The sequence below is a fragment of the Coptis chinensis genome, chromosome 2 (genome assembly GCF_015680905.1).
Source record: "Coptis chinensis isolate HL-2020 chromosome 2, ASM1568090v1, whole genome shotgun sequence".
Classification (NCBI taxonomy): Eukaryota; Viridiplantae; Streptophyta; class Magnoliopsida; order Ranunculales; family Ranunculaceae; genus Coptis; species Coptis chinensis.
In genome coordinates this window covers 107,670,817-107,689,390 of record NC_141457.1, presented here as the reverse complement: position 1 = coordinate 107,689,390, position 18,574 = coordinate 107,670,817, and the positions used below count along the sequence as shown (strand labels likewise).

Sequence of the window (18,574 nt, the reverse complement as noted above, 5' to 3'; positions counted from 1 at the left end):
TTAAAAAAAACTTTGTTTTCTTTTCAAGACAGAGCCAATATCTACATAGGATATTCCTAAGTATACAAAGGGTGGCCAAGATCTACAATTAAGAATATAATGACCATTCAGAAAACAAGTAGATAGTAAACAAAGGACGGTGTACATCATCACACACTTTACGTTGTTATGAAACCATATTGTAATTACACTCTGTCAGCTGCATACATAATATACGCTGATATATGAATTCTACGGCCGTACTTAAAATCAATTTCCTGTTGAAACTTGAAAGTAGGTTTCTACTTTCTAGATACACGCTCATATGCTATATTCTCTTTTGATTTCATAGTTTGTACGATTATATATGTGTTTCCTTAACATACTAATATTGTGTTACACTAATAATATAAAGATGATGCCGTTCGAGTAACACTTTGGTTCTTATAAAAGAACTGCTAGATGGATAAAAGTTGTTGAAAAGGGGAGACAGTGTGGGAGAAAGGCAAAAAGGAGTGGGCCTGTAGTGAAAAGAATGTTTGAACTCTTAAGTCTCTAAGAAGGCCTCTAGATTGGAATCGTATATATGCTCACTGTTAAGGTTTTTCAGTTTACTTATTATGCCTCAATGTTTTCTATTTTGCCTATACCACTATTTTTCAAGTTTATTACTTTTTCATGGTTTTAGGAGTCGTATGCTTACATTTGATTTCTTTGCTATGTTATCTAAGTTGTCCCTCATTGTTTTCCTTTCTTTTGTTTTTTTCATTTTTAAAATGGGACTTGAATGGGGTTTGATTTTTTTTCAGATTGAACGTTCTTTAATTAATGTCTTTGTTTCTTATTCACTCAATTATGGCGATAAGTGTCCTTTTTAGAGCGGTCGATAAGAACATGCAGGAATGTTATAGACATGCCAGGGGATGATTAAGATTGTTTATCAAAGGAGGGATAGGCGCCAACAAGAGGAGGGTAAGGACCCGACCCGAACAAGTAACAGGGAATCAATGAATCATTTTTACAATTCCTTAAGCGTTGTCATAATGGGGCAATGTTTACTGTCTTGTGTTTGTGGCTGTACTTTCATAGATCATGTGTCTATATGATGGGACTGTCACCTAGAGACCTAGAAAAGTATGGTTGCTTTCTCCCCCCGTATTGTCTTATTAGCCTCTCTCCTGTACTGGTAGTTTCTATTTGAAGTTTTAGAAGTTTTCTTTTAATAAAATCTGTGTGGATTATACATTTAATTAGTGTGATTTTCTTGCTTTGTCATGGTAGTTTCAAATCCCACGACATTCAGTAACATCCACGACCTGCTATCTGCAAGTGTGACAAATCTCTATTTTGTTCCAAGGGCTTTCGAGGTTGGTGATTGAAAACTGACCTGAATTTTGTGTTTGCTCTTTCATTTTCATTACGAATTCTTAGGTTGTATCTTTTGCACAGGAGGGGTGGTGTGTAGCTTCATTACTAGGTGTCATGGGCTACATAGCCACTATGGTCTGCCTTGTTAGAGCCATGGTATCCGGTATGTATGCTAGACAGGGGCCTAGTCTGAGAAGGATAACGACTACTCCTGGCGTTTTAATCCAAAGTTAGGGTCGAGTTGGGTGGGTCGTCACAGGATACCTTAACCCAAAACACGAGTGGGCACACACAAAAGATCTGGTTATTGGCTTCTCTTGTATGCTTTAATGGTTTTCATCCGGGCTTAGGTTTTCTTACCTTAGTTCATGGCCGTTAAAGGGTTATAACAGGACTGAACAACTGTGACTAGTGATTAATTGTTATCGGAAGTTGCAGCGTTGAACAAAATTTTATAAGTTGCACTTGTGGAAAGGAGCTTGTGCCTCAGTTCATGCATGGAAGCAATCTCATAGCAGATTTTATAGCCATTTGGTGCCTTCAAAGATTATTATGGTAGTATGGTGTGAACAGTTAAGTGGCTAAAAAGTAGTCATTTAATAACCAGATATGGAATATTTTTAGTTGCCCTATATAGAAGCGTAATTGTGTATGCTTAATGTACTTGTTCAAGTGATGATTGGAGTTGATCTTAAAGGTATTGGATGCTACGTCGCTACTATAGCAGACCTTGATGAAATGCATTGATCGGTCGTGTTGGGTGGTAATTTCACTAATTTGGAAGGTGATCCCCCTTACATGTGGTAGCTCATTTTTCTTTATTTTTTTGTTTTTGCAGTTAACAAATATATTGATGTAAAGGACAAACTCTGGGCCTAGGCGTGACAGTAGAAAAGTAAGGTTACCCTCTACGATTGTGCTTGGTCCACAAAACCATACAGATCAGGTCATCAGGATCAAATCAGCAACGAATCCAACGAAGGATTGTTTTTGTTTACTTGAATTACTATAAACCATAAAATCACTGTTTAAACACCGTTACAATTGTTGTCACAACTCAGAACAACAATCATGAAAAGTGAAGAAGAAAACGTTTGGCTACTCAATTATCATCTGCGATTCCCCACCGACTTTGTTGTAAGTTTTTTGTTTTTATGTTTTTATTCTTTTTGGGAAAAAAAATTATTACCATTGATTGAACTTAGATTAAGCGATATAAAAAATCATCTGTCTCCTGATTAAAACGGAATAGGAGAATGTGAATGTGTGAAATTAAATTGAAAAAAGGTCAGCTCCGTTTTGGTTATTAAATATGGGAATTTTGACTTAACCCTCTAAAGTTTGGTAGCGTTTTGACTAAATCTCCCATTTTAAAAATCATTTGAGTTTGCCCTCTACTCCATGAATTTTGTGTGTAACAGACGTTTGTACTTTATATATTGACCATTTTGCCCTTTCTGAAAAAAAAAACATTTTTTTTTCCCGTTAAAACAAATCAAGTTTGAGGTTTACTATTAGTTAGTGTAAACCCCTCAAACATCAATATGCTATTTGCATAAACCCCCCAAAAAAGAGTGGAATTGGATTCGAAAAGCATCCTCGTCAGCTCTGAGCAATATAAAGTGTTGTTCAATGCGTATTTCTTGAAGCACCTTACTGGACACTTGTTGAAGCACCTTAAAACAATTGAAATCGTAGATTGTCGAAGGCGCGATGATGATGAATTACACAATCCGTGAGATATTTACTTGAGAACGCCATCTCCTTGAAGAAAATGAAAATTGCATACCACCTTAGCGTTAAAGAGGATGTAAACTTTCAATGTTGATTGTTGAGTCGTTGTTGAAATTCGCCAAGGGTTCTCCCCAATGCAGAATTGAGTTCTCCTAAATCTTGACAAAGTGAGTACCGTAGTCCGCTATCTATCCTCCCTTTGTAGCACCCACTTAGTAATATTGAAGTAGGTTTTGATCTTATAGATAATTGTACTAACTGATCACAAAGATACCAAGTATGCACAAGCTTACTTGGGATTCGCTCTCAGCTTACTCAATCTTTGTAAATTGAAGTCACATTAATAGAATTTATATGACATTCGCTTAGGTTTACTCAAAACTCATTATGTTTCAATGATTACATCTTTTATTTCACCAACAAATTATCCCAAATCACATTCACTTTGTCCGTGATTTTTCAAGCCCTGTGGAAGTTTACTCGACCCATTCCCAGCTTTCCCCGACCGCCAAGTAAGTGTGCGACTTATGAGGAGGACCTCCTTCCCTTCTGCCCACTCTCCGTTCACATGGTTATCAAAATGGATGAGGAAGTGTAACGCCCGTATTTAAAATACGTATTTATTAATTTATTTATTTATTTATTTAAAATTTGTTAGACTGGATTTGGGATATGTAGGCCTGATTTCTTGGCCCGAGTTTGTGTTGGGCTTAGGTTTCAAACCCAAGTATATATTCATATTTTTCTAGAGAATAGGGTTTTAAGATAAAAATAAAATAAAAAAATGGAGGCGGAGATAAAAGCTTGATTGCTAGAGTGTTGGAACGCGACGATTCGGACTATGCTGAATTCGTAGAGCTTTTGATTAAAGTGAGTAGTTATTTTTGCTATTTCATTGAACCTATAGTTGTTTTACGTGTATGTATACGTACGGAGATATTTATGTCTGTCCAAGGTTTCGTTTTATTTCTGCTTATTCTCCCTGTTTTATTCGGCATCCTATCTGTCGTGTTGTTAAAATTTTGTTGAAATCTGTCGTGTTGCTAAAACTCGAAACTCGGAAATCGACGTTGAAATGTTGAACCTTGTTTGGGCCCGTTAATGGCGGCTAAAGCCCCTGTACATTATGGATTGAACTTGTATATAGTTGTGTTTATAGTTTTGATGTTTGGTTATTGAGGTTTGTTGGGGCTGTCGAGATTGAAATGGGTGGTTGAATTGTCGGGGGTATGGGGAAATAGTGTTGTTGTTGACTTGGGTTTAGGGAATGAAAATTTGGATTGTGTAGTGGAATGGGTGCTGGCGAAGCTCTGAAGGGGCGCTAATGGCGTCGTCCAGCCAAAGGAACGAAATCCTATTGATTTGTTTGAACTCTTTTAGTTGGGATATTGGTTATTGGTTGTGGAGGGTTGATTAGGGGCTGGATAGTAAGGCGGATTGAAGCTTTGAGTCCGGCGTTAATGGCGGCACGAAAACCAGATCTAGAATTGATGAAGGAGGATCGAGGTAATGAATCGAGTTTTTGTGTGTATTAATGTTGTTTGGATTTTGATGAGGAGGGAAACTGCTTGGTTGAAATGGGCGGACGAGTGGAGGTTGACGGTGGTCGATCCGGTGGTGGAGGCTGCTGGAGGGAGAAGATGACACTATTGGTCGGTTTGGGCTTGGGCTTTGGGCCAAAGCCTTTTTGGTTGTTTTGTTTGGGTCGGACCAGTTTGGTTTAGTCTATAGGCCAGTTTCTTTTGTTTAGTTTGGGCCCGATTTAGGTTAAGTTGTTTTGGCAAAAAACTAATTCGTTTTCTTGGGCCGATTTCTAAGTTTTGTTGTGGGCTTAAGTAATTTTTTGTGGACCTGTGGGCCGGAACTAAGTTGTGTTTCTTTGGGCCAGTTTCATTAGTTGTTTGGGCCAATTCTATTGTTATGTTGGGCAAGTCCATATAAATTAAAATAGATCCAATGGGTCTTTAAATATTTAGACTTTTGGGTTTTGGTTTCGGGTTTTGATTGTGGACTGTTGACTGTATAATTGTGCTACGTTTTATGTTGTAAATTGTATGGACAAATCAAATGTTAAAATGGTGCGGAAGCCTGCATAATTAGTTAGTCATTATCTAAGAAAGATTTGACGTTGAGGTTGTGTATTTTTGACACGTGACGAGATTGAAATCTTAGGAGACATAATATCCCTAAAACGCTATAAAAATGTTAGGCGGTACGTTTTGAGAAATTGTGACATTATGTGGTGTGTGGAAATTGTTGTTATGTTAAATGATATCATATGTTAGGATATCTATTAAATGCAATATCTTTGAGAAATGGATATAAATGCTCCATTATTATATATGTGAGATGCTACTATGAGGTAGTATAGTATGTGTGGATATTTTCCCACGGGATTGTTGCTTAGTGCAATAATATATTGGCACGTGAAAGAATGAAAGTTAAGTTGTTATGAGATGTATTGAGATAATTCTATATATATTTGGTTTAGTGCAATAATGTATTTGACATACACGGGATTTAGTTAAATGATTATTCTGATATATAAATGTATGACACTTGAATAAATTACGTAACGAAAATCCTATAACCTAGCTACCACAACTCATGTGATTTGGCCCTTGTGATGGGCGTATGTGATATGATTAGCCTTTCAGGCGTTTCAGTGAATCTGAATGGCCCTTCTAGTGTAAGTAATGTGATTGACCTTTCTGGCGTTTCAGTTAAGCTGAATGGCCCTTTTGGCGTAGCCGAATGGTGGCTTGATTATTCCGTTCGCAAAATTAGAATGAGACGCATGATATTTTATGCCAAATAGTGGCAGTACTTATATAATGGCTTTCGTGTTAGGGTTACCTGGTGTGTGGCATTCCGCTCTGGGTATTTACGCACGGAGTGGTTCAGTATGTGAGGGGAGGCATATGGATGTACATGTTCGGCGTTGGGAAGCGATTGTGGTAGCCAGAGAAACTAGGTAAGACATAAATACGACGTGATTTTAAGAACACGCAAAGAAAGCCTTAATTAATATAATTATAGTAATATGTTGGTTAATGATATATCTTTAGATAGATGATTGTATATAGTTTTGCAGAAGGGTGGGTTAAACTAATTACTTGTACAGAAACAACCCACTCTGTAATTGAGCATGAAATGAGGTAAGTATAGAATATGTTTGACTAGTTATTAGTTTAGTTATAACCTAAGGCGCCTCATGGAGGAACTAAATGCCTTTTTATTATGCGTATGGTTTGATGTGTGGTTAGTGGAAAGTTAAGGTGCCTCAGTGGAGGAACTACCTACCTTACTTATTGTAGTTAAGAATGTCGTATTAGTTGTTGGAAGTTAAGGCGCTTCGGTGGAGGAACTAACTGCCTTATGGATTGTGTATGTATATATTATATAAGTATATGTTGTATTTTAGAGCTATTCACACTAGCATTTTTATAATGCTGACCCGATTTGCATGTTTGCTTATCGGGTGTGTTCATTAAATGAACATAGTTGATAAGTCTTGACAGGATAAGTGTTGAAGAAGGTTGGTTGCTGCTTGTGGTTTACGTTAGCGTCACATTTCAAGATAGATTTTGTTTTTCCTTGAGGTGATATAGATTTTCAGTTGAGACAATGTTATTTGTATTTTCATTTGTAATTTTAAATAAAGAGTTATTGAAAAGAGATTTGTAACCTAATCTTATTTGTGAATTTTTGTAATGAAGAGGACTTTTGTTTAAGTTAAAATTTTTATTGGTTTTTAATTATCCGCATATTTAAACTGTTTATGGGTTTTTGGAAGTTGAGAGTGCATCACACCTTGAAAATCGAAGAGTCGGGAACAAATATTGTTTTTTCGAATTCTGTCAAAATTCGGGGTGTGATAGGAAGGGTGGGCAGAAGGTACACCACGAGCCCTCTGTCCCACACATCTATCCAGAAGCAAGTGTAGTTCACCGATTCCACACATTGTTTGCCTTTCGACAAAAACATTTCCCTTAACCGTAGTAGGTGAGCAAGTAAACTATATGGGTTGTTTCCAGAGGCATTCTTTAAAGCATCAAAACTAAGTCTTTTACTGGCAGTCCCCGGGAAAGTTGTTTTAGCCCGGCCAAAAAACACAATTTCGACTCATCAAGATTCAATCTATTTGGGGGGTGCCCGACGTCAACCTCGCAATCATCTTCCTGCGCTTTCAGGCACGAAAGAGTAGAAAGTAAAGTTCAGTAAAGGAAGAGAGTCAGACTCACCTCGAGTACTACCAACACAGGATTCGCTAACACTCAATTTGGAATATTCACTCTTGAGTTGAATTTTTTATTTGGAATTAACTAGTGGCTTCATTTACGTGAAGCAATTTTTAACTTCTGGAAGTATCATGATGATAATACTTTCCCTAGATGTGGGGAACTAGTGATCCCTCTTAATCTACTTTTCATACAGCAGTGTTTTCACCTGTTAGAAATTGTAAACCTGAAAATTGGGGGGTTTATGCAAATAGTATATTGACGTTTGGGGGGTTTATACTAACTAATAGTAAACCTCAAACTTGATTTGTTTTTCAGAAAGGGCAAAATGGTCAATATGTAAAGTACAAACGTTTGTTACACACAAAATTGACGGAGTGGGGGCAAACTCAAATAATTTTTAAAATTGAGGGTGTTAAAATTAATGCACTTAGCATCTAAAATTCTCCATATTGTTCTACATATAGTAAGAACATATGAGAAATATCTAGTACTTGTAAATACTAGAAATATCTACTTGACTAGAGTAAGAAATATCTAGTGGACAACTCTAGAAACAAGTAGATAAGACTCAAGCAAGAAGTTACTAGACTCTTGCTAAAGTCGGTGGTGTGAGCCTATAAATAGCCATGCCCACTCTCACTTTTGTAATGAAGCCAATTAGCTTCAAGTATTCAATAAAACTCTACTTTGTTAAAATTCTCATCTCTACCCATTCTCTTCACATACTAACATTGGTATCGTGAGCCATAGTTAGGCTTGATTCACTATCAACCACTCATTTTTCAACTTCCAAAACACTATTTTTAAAAGATCCATAATGTCAACCTTCGGTCCTAACCAATCATCTATTCAAGTTCCAATTTTCAATGGTGAAAACTATGATTTTTGGAACATCAAAATAAAAACTCTATTCTTGTCTCAAGACTTGTGGGACATGGTCGATAGCGGTTTTACTATTCCACAAGATGTTGCCGCATTGACTGCAGAACAACAAACTCAATTAAAAGAAAATAAGCAAAAGGATGCAAAGGCTCTTTACATCATCCAACAAGCAGTTGGGGATACTATATTTCCGCGAATTATGGGTGCTGCAACGGCGAAGGAGGCATGGAACACTTTGAAGGAGGAGTTCCAAGGCAATGCTAAGGTGAGAACAGTCAAACTTCAAACTTTAAGAAGAGATTTAGAAAATATAAAGATGAAAGATTCTGAGACCATTAAAGATTACTACTCCAAACTGAAGGAGATAGTAAATCAAATGCGAAAGCATATGGTGAAAATATAACTCCACAAAGGGTCGAGAAAATATTAATCGGGCCTATCGATAAATATGATCCCATAGTAACTCGCCATAGAAGAGTCAAAAGATATAACGACTGGGTTGCGTGATGTAACTTATGGGTTCTCTAGAAGTCTATGAACAAAGATTGAGTAGGCGTGAAGAAAGCTCAGTTGAAAGCGCTTTTCAATCAAAGCTCAATTTAAGGTCTCAGAGATCTAAAGAAGAGCATAAAAAATCAGGAGAAAAAACAAATAAAGGAGATTTAAAGGAGAAGAGAAATTACTCACCTTGTGGCATCTGCAACAAGAGAAGCCACCTAGAAAAAGATTGTTGGTATCGTGGCAAACCACAATGCAAAACTTGTAAAAAGTTTGGCCATGCTGAAGAAGATTGTCGCTCCAAGAAAACTCACCAGGCGAATTATTCTGGAGATGTTGAGAAGGACGAGCAACTCTTTTATGCTTGCCAAGCTGCTATGGAAGAAAAGAATGACACATGGTATGTCGACAAAGGCTCGCAAAGAATCATATGACCGGAACAAGACCATCTTCCGCAAAGATAGACACGCCAATAAAATCTCAAGTCAAATTGGGAAATGGGGCACTTTCGTGCGGGCTTAAGGAAAAGGTGCGATCTCTATCCAAACTAAAAAGGAACTAAATATATAAGTGACGCCTTACTAGTTCCCACTTGGAGCATAATTTGCTAAGTGTCGGTCAAATGATCGAAAATGGTTATGCTCTAAATTTTGATAGAGATTCATCGTTATTTATGATAAGAAAGACAAAAAATCGGGTAATTGCCAAAGTAAAGATGGAAAATAGAAATTTTCCCTTGCGATGGCAATACATCAACACAACCATGAAAGCGTAAACCGAAGATTCATGGCTATGGCATAAAAGGTTTGGCTAATTTCAACTTTCATGCCTTAAAGATTCTCCATCGAGAAAAATATGATGAGAGATCCGCCTAGCATAAAAGAGATCAATGGTGTATGTGAAGGTCGCTACTACACGCAAACAACATCGGCAACCCTTCCAACTGGAAAGGCATGGAGAGCAAAGGAGTTCTTGGAGCTCGTGATATTGCCGATGTCTGCATGTCCGATGAGGACTCCATCCTTCGACCAATGCGTATTTCATCCTTTTATTGATGACTATACAAGAATGACATGGGTGTATTTTCTACACCAAAAGTCGGGCATATTTGATGTATTTAAGAAATTCAAAACTATGTAGAAAAACAAAGTGGCCACTATATCAAGGTGCTGTTCCGTTATAGAGGTAAGGAATATACCTCTAAAGAATTTGACAAATTCTGTCAAGAAGAAGGAGTTGAGCATCAACTGACGGTAGGCTATGCTCCAGAACAAAATGGAGTTTCCGAAAGGAAGAACAGAACCATCATGGAGATGGCCAGAACAATGCTATATGAAAAGGGTCTGCCAAAAACATTCTCAATTTGAAGCGAATATAACTGCGCAAGATACTTCTTTAACAACGGCCCAACAAAGGCACTTCAAGACAAGACCCCTCGGCCGGCCCGGAGTAAGAAGAAACCTTCCGCCCGACATCTCGAAGTTTTTGGATGCATATGCTATGTACATATTCCAGCAGAAAAGCGGCATAAGCTAGAAGAAAAGACAACAAGGGGTATCTTTATGGGATATAGTACTCAGTCTAAAGGCTATCGAGTCTACAATCTTAAGACTAAGAAGATCATCATTAGTCGAGATGTCGAAGTTCGACGAAGGCGGTACCGCATGGAACCGATGAAGACAAGGTGGAAAAAGGGACTATTGTAGTTCCCGGCACATCAAAAGACTCCGGGACAAATACAAGTAGAAGATACCGAGGAAAGCACGCCACATACATCATCGGAAGAAGACTCTTCATCAAGTGAAGATGATTCTTCTCCTTAAAACAGCCAAGGAAGAAGTTAAAGTTAATTAAAGATATATATGAGACATGTAACTTCACCGCTTTAGAACCGAAAGCTTTGAAGTTGCTTCCAAGACAAAAGGCTTGGAAGGTAGCTATGCAAGAAGAAATAAACACAATTGAGAAGAATAAGACATGGGAACTTGTAGAGCCCCCCAAAATAGAGATGTGATTGGTGTTAAATGGGTCTACAAGACCAAATTTAATACCGACGGCTCAATTCAAAACACAAAGCTAGGCTTGTGGCTAAAGGCTACTCTCAACAGCCGGGCATCGACTACAATGAAACTTTTGCACCAAGAGCAAGGCTCGACACAATAAGAGCTTTGTAGCAATAGGCGCCCAAAAGAGTTGGAAAATCTATCAACTCGACGTCAAGTCACTTTTCTAAATGGAGAACTACAAGAAGAAATCTTTGTGGAGCAACCACAAGGATTCATCGAGGATTCAATGCATCATGAAGATAGAGTTCTAAGATTAAGAAAAGCCTTGTAATGGGCTTAAACAAGCACCTCGGCAATGGTATAGTCGCGATAGACAAGTACTTCATGGATTCTGATTCAGAGGAGGAGTAAGAGTGAGCCAACACTCTACATCAAGACTCAAGGTAACTCTCACACTCTCATTGTTTCTCTATATGTAGATGATCTTATCTACACTGGGAATGATGAGAAAATACTTCAAGATTTCAAAATAGATATGATGAAGACATTTGAGATGACCGACCTTGGGTTAATGCACTATTTTCTTGGCCTTGAAGTAAGTCAAGAAGAAGAAGGAATATTCATATGCCAGAAGAAGTACACTGAGGATCTCTTAAAGAGGTTCAACATGTACTGGTGCAAGACTGCCGCTATTCTACTTGTCACCAATGAGAAATTCAGAAAAGAAGATGGGTCCAAAAAGGCTGACGCCTCGCTCTACAGAAGTCTCATTGGTAGTCTACTCTATCTTACAGCAACACGGCCAGACATCATGTATGCTACAAGTCTTCTATCAAGGTTTATGCAGAACCCGAGTCAAATACACCTTGGGGCAACAAAAAGAATACTAAGATACTTACAAGGAACGATTGATTACGGTATATGGTTCAAGCCTCGTTCATACCCAAAGCTATATGGGTACACTGACAGTGACTGGGCTGGATCAGTTGATGATATGAAAAGCACTTCAGGCTATGCATTCTCTTTCGGGTCTGGCATATTCTCATGGGCTTCTAAGAAACAAGATATCAAGGTACCCCTCGGCTGCCAGCAGAGTACATAGTCAGCGAAGCTCGGCCTATCAAGCAATTTGGCTAAGAAGAATTTTCAAGGACATGGGCGAGCCAAAGAGAAGCTACGTAAATACACTTGTGATAACAAGTCGTCACTATAGCAATAGCAAAAAAAATCCGTATCTCATAAACAGACAAGACACATTGCTATCAAGTATCACTTCATAATGAAGCATCAAAGAAAAGGAAAGATCGAGCTCAAGTATTGCAAGACAGATGAGCAAATTGCGTGATATCTTCACGGCGCATTAGCAAGACCAAAATTTGAGATAATTCGTAATCTACTTGGAGTAACACCAAAGTGCATTAAGGAGGAGTGTTAAAATTAATGCACTTAGCATCTAGAATTCTCCATATTGTTCTACATATAGTAAGAACATATGAGAAATATCTAGTACTTGTAAATACTAGAAATATCTACTTGACTAGAGTAAGAAATATCTAGTGGACAACTCTAGAAACAAGTAGATAAGACTCAAGCAAGAAGTTACTAGACTCTTGCTAAAGTCGGTGGTGTGAGCCTATAAATAGCCATGCCCACTCTCACTTTTGTAATGAAGCCAATTAGCTTCAAGTATTCAATAAAACTCTACTTTGTTAAAATTCTCATCTCTACCCATTCTCTTTCAAAACGCTATCAAACTTTAGGGAGTTAAGTCAAAATTCTCCTATTAAATATTGGGAAGATGCCCAACGCACAAGGTCTGTCCTTATTTAAATTTGACTCACAACAAATACACTGCTTTAGTCGTCTTTAAAACTTCATTAAACATTAAGTTCAGTTATGTTGTTCAATATGTTGTATTATGTTCAAGACTTAATTTTCAGTGTTAGTGTTTTACCAAACTACGTATTTTATTTCAGATTACTGAGTTATGGAAGTTGTATAATTTGAGGTAAATATATGTAAAAAACACGTTTTGAGATTACTGAGTTCTCAATGAATGTTTTGCAGTAAAAAACACGTTTTGTACTTAAACATAAATTAGGGTAAATATTCCGAAGATATTGGTTTGTTTTTTTGGATACCAAGTGATTTGCCTCCTTTCAAATTCAGTCCCAATAGATATCTGACTTATATTGTTTTCTTACAATAACAGAAAAACCTTTCATTTTTTCGAGTTTTTAAAGTGATAAATGTCTTTGGAAACGCTGGATTATGGCAATTATTTTTTATGTTGTTTTCATTTTGCTACTTTTTCTTTGCTTACAAAAACTTGTTTAATACCAAATCTGTTTTAGGAAAACCTTTATTATTTTCTAACGGCTTATAAAAATTTTCTTTTCCATAAGTATCCAATGTCTCTGGGAACGCTGGATTATGACATTTGATTTGTGTCTTTTTTACTTTGTTTTTTACAATTACAAAACATTTTACTAACTATATGATGAATGTCTACATGGGAATGCTAGATTATGACATTCTGTTTATGATTTCTTCTTTATAGCAGCATTACGTTTCCCCCCTCAAAACTTGTTTTATTTGCAAGGTCTTTGTCTTAAAAAAACTTTCTTTATTTTTGAAAACAGAGCCAATATCTTTTCAGGATTACTTACATTGTTATGAACTTATGATGACCATTTTGTAATTTCACTTGGTTCACCTGCATACACAATATATCGCTTTATGGTTTGTATTTTACTGTACAGTATTTATAGTTTTTACTTTATAACAATTCTTTTGATCGTAAACAGATTTTATAATTTTTTTGTTTCGGTGGGATGACAGTGCGACTAATGCTCACATAGAATTATTTTCCGGTGGTTGTTCTGGTTTAATCACTGAGCAAGAGAATTAGCTCTTTTATTATGGTGAGCTAGAAATGCTATATTATAGAAAATGGACTTGACGGAATTCTTTCAGAAAGTTTTTCTTTGTCTGTGTCGTACTTTGGTTTTATGAAGTTCATATGATCATGGAGATTGAAACTGATTTTACGTAAAGCTAGGGAACAAACATAAAGTTGCTGAAACCATTTATTTGTGGTTGCATCTAGAAATTAAGGTGACTCATTATCTCCCCCCTGTTTATTTTGTCCTGAAGTTCTATGATTCTTTGACGACTCTTATTATTATTATTATTTTACTTCTTTGAGAAGTCTTAATGAGTAATGGTCATCTCTTTGTGCATAATGACTGCAGCATATAATAATCTGCATGTGCTGCAGACCTCTCCCCCCCAAATACCTTATTTTGTATTTGTTCCCTATGTTTTCTAAATTTTCACCTAATCGTGGTCCTTTGTTTTTATTTAGTTTTGATTATTATCACTTGATTTACCAAGTCCTTTTGGGAACAGTGAATAAGGTTTGATTTGAAACCTGTTGTTTTGGTTAAGTATTTTTTGATAATGAATATTCTTTAGATAATGTCTTACTTTTTATTCACTCCTTTGTGATAAATATCCTTTGGGAGTGGTGGATTATGACATTTGGTTTATGGCTTTTTTTTACTGTGTTTTTTACGATTGCAAAAGTTTACTAACTATATGATGAATGTCTACAGGGGAACACTAGATTATGACATTCTGTTTGTGATTTTTTCTTTATAACATTCCGTTTTTTCCCCTCAATTTATAATGGTGTTTTCTTCTTCTATCAAAACCAGTTTATTTTTGCGAGGTCTTTGTCTTAAAAAAACTTTGTTTCTTTTTCAAAACAGAGCCAATATCTTTTGAGTATATTTTCTCAGGATTCAAAAGGTGGCCAAAGGTTACAGTTACTCATGATCATTGAGAAAGCAGGCATGTAGTAAATCAGATACGGAATATAGCCTTATAACACACTTTACGTTCTTTTGCATACTTAATATATAGCTGATATATGAATTCTAGGGTTTACTTCAAAATGAATTTCTGATTGAACTTAGGTTTCTTGACACACTCATATGCTATGTTTTCCTTTGCACACTGATGTTGTCTTGTGATTGTCCAAGTCACCTTCAACCAAGCAAGTAATATGAAGACGGTGAGTTCGAGTTACGCTTTGGTTCGTCTGAAAGAATTGTGAAAAGAAGGCATAAAGTGAAAAAGAAGGTTTGGTTTTATAACTTTGAATATATAATTAAGACTCAACCTCATGGTCTATGAAAATTCAATCTTATTTGATTGAAGACTCTTGTTTTTCCGCGGAACTGTTCAATTTTAGGAAAGTGGACATTGCCCTTCTCAGGTGATTTAGATCTTCTTGTAGACTTTGTGTCAGCTTTACAGATTGGGATTGTGTAGATACTTGATGTTAAGGTTCTTTAGTTCAGTATTGGTTGCCAACAAAAAATTGAATATTCCATTCTAGCAGAATTTTGGATCTACTGAATTTGTAACGCTTCTCTTAAACTTTTGTAAGTTTTCTCGTTTCTAAACGTTCATTTTGCTCACGCATTTGTCGTATTTGCATTTATGTTTTTTTTTCTCCCTATATAGCACATCAGGATAAATGTCCATTGGGAACAACGGAAATATATGGACTTCCAAAAACATTATTTGGGGGGGGGGGGAGTTGAAGAATGAAAAGTATAGAAGATAGATTTGGTAATGAAAGAGGAAGGCAATCAACAGATTGTCCTTGTGGAATTTTCAGCCACTCTTCACTTTTTTAGACCTTTAGTAAGGAGATTCCAGATTGGCCCTATAACAGTTCAATTCGTTTTAAAGTTATTTGCTTTTTCCTCTCTTTTTTTATTCATAAGCTTACTTTTGTATTTATTCCCTATATTTTTTAAGTTTTCAGTAAATATGTTTTTTGTTTTTGTATATAGTTTTGATTATCTACATTTTTTTTTACCGAGTCCTTTTGGAGATGGTGAACAGTTTTGATTTTGAAATCTATCATTTTGGTTAAATAGTTTTTGCTATTGAGTTTCTTAATGTCTTAGGTTTTTCTTTACTCATTTATGTGGTGATAAGTGTCCTTTTGGGAGCAGTGGATAAGGACTTGCAGGATTGTTTTAGACATGGTGAGGTTGATTAAGATCGTTTACAAAAGGAGGGATAGGCACTGAAGTGATGGGAAGTACCCGGATGAGGAACAGGGAATCAATGATTCATCCTTATGATTCGTTCATGGGGCAACTTTTGCTGTCCCTGTGTATGTGGCTCCACTTTCACAGATCCTGTGTTTTTGTGGTGGGACTGTCACCTAGAGAAGTAAGATTACTTTCTACTTCGGTGTCATATGAACCTCCAGACAGCATGCTCTAGCGTTACCCGTAATGTCGTATTTAGCCTCTCACCTGTTTTGGTATTCAAGTTTCAGAAGTTTTCTTTGAAAAAAGTCTCTGCGTATCATAATTTATTTATTTTTGGTGTGATTTTCTTGCTCTGCTATGTGATTTCTCTTTTTTTACCGTATTAATTGGCAGCACCTTGGACAAAATAGCTCAAATGACGACAAAACCATGGTATGTACCAAAGCGTCTTGGAGGATTATAATGGTAACCTGGATCTGGCGTTTGCTTTTTAATGTTCATACGTAGTTCTTGGTTAATTTTTGGATAACGACCTCCACGCTTGACATACATACATACCCAGACAACCGTTATGCCTTGTCGGACCTTGATACAAGAAAGTGAGGCCAGTTTCGTTAGGTGTTGTGACCTGAAAGTCTTCAAATTATCAGGATTAGTGTTTTATGGTTCAAGATTTGATGTTGGTAGTGTTATTTCATATATTCATTATGTGGATAAGTTGGGCGATTTATTCGGAAAGTTGTTGCCTCTTGCTTCATTCTTCTCTATTTATCACATGAAGGTGCATTATTATAGGGGCCGTAACTGGTTGGCTTTGTTATAACGTAAAGGATAGAGTCACTCACACTAACCCTCTCCCTCTCCCTCTTTTTGATATTAACTATGAAGAGACGTATTTATTTTGGCCTGCAATTTGACGTGAATCAGGGATTCAGATTTCAGAGTACCCAGGTACACTTTTAATAGATTCAGCAGTCGAAAAGTGTTGACCTACGTTCACAGTCTGTGCCAGGGAAACAATATCTGGCGGGTCCGTCGGTGATATTGCTTCTGTCTGGCTTCAGGGCTGGAATCTTTCACTTAAGGCCGGGAGCAAACTCGCGGATAGGTGGTTACTAAAAGTCTTCTTTCACAGATGGAAGATCAGAAATAAAACCTGGATACTAGTATAAGAGCTGGTTCCTTAAATGATTGGTGGGTAAGTGGTAACCTACAGAAAGGTTGCATGCACAATGCAGTGCAAGTATTGAGGCCCTTGATGAAGTACATGCAATGCAAGTATCAAGGCCCTTGATTAAGTGCAGACGACAAGAAGTTTTGTAAGTGCTTGCGGTAATTCGCAGACCACCAGAAACTAATCAACTGTAAGGTAACAGGGATGAGACTGTTATGGGAAGCCAGAGGATGGATGGGGCTGCTTTGGTTTCCTGACCCATAAGTACTATCCATTTTCTCTTTTTCAAGTTATTGTCGTTACCAGTTTGTTATTCTAATTGTACGGTACATGTACTGAAGCACAGTGAGGAAGCTGTTTTAATAAATGTTGGGCAGATATTAAAGAAGCATGGAAATAATTTCCTTGGTTCTAAATACACTGATCCCATATCAAGCTTTTCTGACTTCCAGAATTTTTCTGTCTCAAACCCAGAGGTATTATTATTTTCAACTCTTTTTCTTAATATGAGTTATGAATATGTCGGGGCAAAAGTTTATGTTCTCCTTGTTTTCTTTATTAGGAATATTGGAAAACAGTGCTGGATGAAATGAGCATATCATATTCAGTACCCCCTTCATGTATATTACGTGAACATTTGTCTGAGGAAGGTCATTCATCTTGCCCTGGAGGCCAATGACTGCCAGGAGCAATACTGAACTCTGCTGCAAATTGCTTGAGTTTGAATCTGCCCTTAAGTTTTGTTTACTGAATCTGTTTTCAATGTTAAGTCATGTTGTTCGTCTAAACTCCAAACCATATAATTACAGAGGACCATGTTACTAAAAAAATGGTATGGACAATGGTTTGTATTTGTGAGTACTCTAAACCCTAGTAATATAGCAAAATCTTTACTTTCAGAGTTGCACAGATATAAGTATATAACTCAATAGTAGAAGGTCCTCATGTGGGCTTTCGCCTAGGGCCTCAAGTTTTCTAGAGCCGCCCTGTGTGGTGGTGTGAAAACTTTATGGCGCTAGAGAGTCGCTCAAAGCATAAAGTTTGTGAGTTTGGATTTCATCACTTTCATGTACGTCAGTATGAATATTGACCAAACAATTTTCCAAGTGTTGTGGGAGAGTTTCAGTAGTAAATAATAACTCTCGTGTGGAATTTTGAAAATTTGAGTAGTAGGAATTTTGAAAAGTTGGTAGTATTGCCTATCGAAACTCGAAAGTTCGAAACGCCCAATTATCATCAAGTGTGCGGAGCAAACGATCTGGGCAGAAGGGGATTATACGAACAAAAACTAAGCTGGTCTCTCTTCCTCTCCCTCCTTTCTTCCCTCTCCCTCTCAACCAAACCCTAACTCTCTCATTCCCCACTCACAAACCCATTTCTCTCTCTCTCTTTTCCACCCTCCATTTAGCCCCACTGCTTCAGCAGTATCTAGTTATATATATTTTTAATTTTTTTGGTTGTGGAAATCGAGATATTGCACACTAATTCGATAGGTTTGAATACCGGTATGATATTTTAAACTTAAAATTGAATTGTAGGTAAAAAATCAGAAGATATAATATCGGAAATACCAAGTCCGATATATTTCCATGGTGGCGTGGTAATTAGTCA

The 18,574-nt window shown here is 36.9% G+C and overlaps 1 long non-coding RNA gene across 6 annotated transcripts; it reads left to right on the top strand.

Moving 5' to 3' along the window:
- Positions 1-13,447: 13,447 nt before the first annotated feature.
- On the top strand, positions 13,448-17,870 carry LOC147520267 (uncharacterized). Of its 6 annotated transcripts, none has more exons than XR_015212568.1 (3): positions 13,455-14,857; positions 15,745-17,439; positions 17,526-17,870. It is a non-coding gene; the product is annotated as an uncharacterized LOC147520267 (long non-coding RNA). The 6 variants fall into 6 exon arrangements; XR_015212564.1 differs by having other exon boundaries at positions 13,455-14,993; XR_015212567.1 differs by having other exon boundaries at positions 13,458-15,967; positions 16,183-17,439.
- Positions 17,871-18,574: the final 704 nt, after the last annotated feature.